Source organism: Ammodytes marinus (assembly GCF_949987685.1).
Source record: "Ammodytes marinus genome assembly, chromosome: 22".
Taxonomy (NCBI): domain Eukaryota; kingdom Metazoa; phylum Chordata; class Actinopteri; order Uranoscopiformes; family Ammodytidae; genus Ammodytes; species Ammodytes marinus.
This window is the reverse complement of record NC_137226.1, coordinates 2,672,775-2,675,274: the sequence shown is the minus strand read 5'-3', so window position 1 is coordinate 2,675,274 and position 2,500 is coordinate 2,672,775. Positions and strand designations below refer to the sequence as shown.

At 41.6% G+C, this 2,500-nt stretch overlaps 1 protein-coding gene across 1 annotated transcript in view; it reads left to right on the top strand.

The window, feature by feature from the left end:
* The window catches only part of abcc9 (ATP-binding cassette, sub-family C (CFTR/MRP), member 9), a gene marked incomplete at both ends in the record, with an annotated part of 82,292 nt that overhangs the window by 67,490 nt on the left and 12,302 nt on the right, over window positions 1-2,500 (top strand).

Genomic DNA, 2,500 nt, shown 5'->3' with positions numbered 1-2,500 from the left:
GAATGTACATGTTGGACCTTTGATTTATATTAGTATGAAAGAAGACATGTTATTGTTCATCTTTTTGTTCATTCTAGCGCCCCCTTTGGACTAAAAGCGGTAGTATTTTTACTACGCCAGCTGTTTTTCCTGGGTGAGCGTATACCCATGACAAAGGCATTAAGAAAAACTATATAAAAATAGCATTCTTTGCACTGATGGTCTCGTTTGCTGTTACATGTAATTAATGATCATCAGAGTGAAAAATTAGACTGTTTCAGAAATATTTAAAAGTTCCTCGTAGCGACTTTAAGACAGCAGTCCGTAATGTCTTAAAACTTCAAGTGGTAATCGTATCATTGTGTTTTTGTCTGTATGGAGATGACCGCTTCCAGACAGATTATTCAGGACAAAGATGAGATAACACAGTCACTTTTTCCATACACACACACACACACACACACACACACACACACACACACACACACTGGAAGAAGCACACACACACTTGAAGGCGCACACACACTCACACACACACTGGAAGAAGCACACACACACTTGAAGGCGCACGCACACACACACACACACTTGAAGGCGCACACACACACACTCACACACACTCACTCACACACACACACACACACTGTAGGACTCAGACACACACACACACACACACACACACACACACACACTGGAGGACTCAGACACACACACACACACACACACTGGAAGACACACACACACTCACTCTCACACACACACACAGCTGGGCAGACCTTTTCATTAAACAGTAAATTAAGACGTGTGTTAGCAGCATCTCCTTATAAAGCAGTGAAACAGAGACATGGCTGCTCTACTGATAGCAGCCACTAGTACTCACCGAACTGAACAGAACATTCTGGATTTTATTACCACACACCTCTAACATTGTTTTCAAAAGAACTAAAACATTAATTGAAAATGAAGGAGGCAATTTTACAAGGGGTTCAATTTAAAGACTAATTTATGGGGATACACAACATCTTTCCGTACTCATCCGGGCATTTCTCGCCTGCACAAACTCGCATACACAACCACAACATACTCAAATTGACGTCAAAATGAGTACGAGTAGGACGTTATAGGACTTTTCCAACCAACACAGCCAGATATCTTGATCGCAAATTACTTGGGTATGATGCGCTGTGTTCTAGGTCAAGGCTTTGTTGCCTAGTTACTTTATTGATTCAAGGATCCCTTACTTTGTCGACTCTCCCTGAGATTTCTTAAATTTTTTTTAATCCCGGTAAAGGGTTTTTACTGGTAGTTTTTTCTCAGCCGAGCTAAGGGCCTCCACACACATCCTGCGTCTACCTCTGGAGCGCGTCGCCTTACCTTACTGCTGCGTCTCTCGGACTTTTCTCGGACACACATGGAACGTCTCAGCAGCTGCTTCTAAAAGCCCTATCTTTCTACATAGAGTTTTCATATATAATTCCCATTAAAAATGAAGTTCTTTCGTGTCATTTATGATGCATATGATTTATATTGAGTCTAATATTGAGTCTGGACAGTAATCCGTGCGCCCCATTGCCTTTTTCTTTTTTTTAATTTTCGCTTGTTGGAAGTCTTATTTTGAAAGGGACACACCAGGAAATGGTGAAACTACAGCGAAAGCTGCCGGTATGAAGTCAATATGACTCTCAGCAGAGTATTTCTCTATCAGTTAAAGCAGAGAGACCTGAGAGAGACGCGCGGCTCTCAGAAAAAAATAGGCGAGCCTCCTGAGGTAAAGGGGAGCGTCGCTGCAGACGTGCCTCCGACGCGCCTCAGCAGTGCGTCTGAGGTTGGATGTGTGCTCGCTCTAGGTTGATTACACGGTCAGTGACAAAAAGTCAGACGCAGACGCGAGGTAGACGCGCAGTAGAGGTAGGATGTGTGTGGAGGCCGTAAGGGTGTAAGGGCAGGGTGTCATATTGTATCATATATCATATTGTATGAAATGTAAAGCCCACTGAGACAAATGTATTTGTGATTTTGGGCTATACAAATAAAACTGATTTGATTTGATTTGATTTAACTTGTGAAGTCGGGCCATTGCTGAATAAGAAGGTTATGCTGTCCTAACCACACAGACAGTAAAACCCTCATGACATAATATTTCCAAAACAACCCGAATATGAGCATGCTTTCACTAAAACAATGATCCGACTTGAATTATTAAAGGTCACTTATCGTGCTAATTATCAGGTTCAACATTGTAATTTGGGTTCCTACTAGAAACTGTTTCCATGGTGTAGTGTCCAAAATAAAAACTTTATAATTCTACAGTACGAATGCAGAATCTCCTCTTTTCTTTTTCCTTTTTTTTCTTTTTTTTTTAACCTTTATTTATACAGGTAAATCCCATTGAGACCGGAGACTCTTTTACAAGGGAGACCTGTTCCCATTTACACATTACCATTCATTCACACATACATAGCAGCAGCTAACTATCGACATGCACACGAGGCAAGGTGGGTGAAGTGTCTTGCCCAAGGAC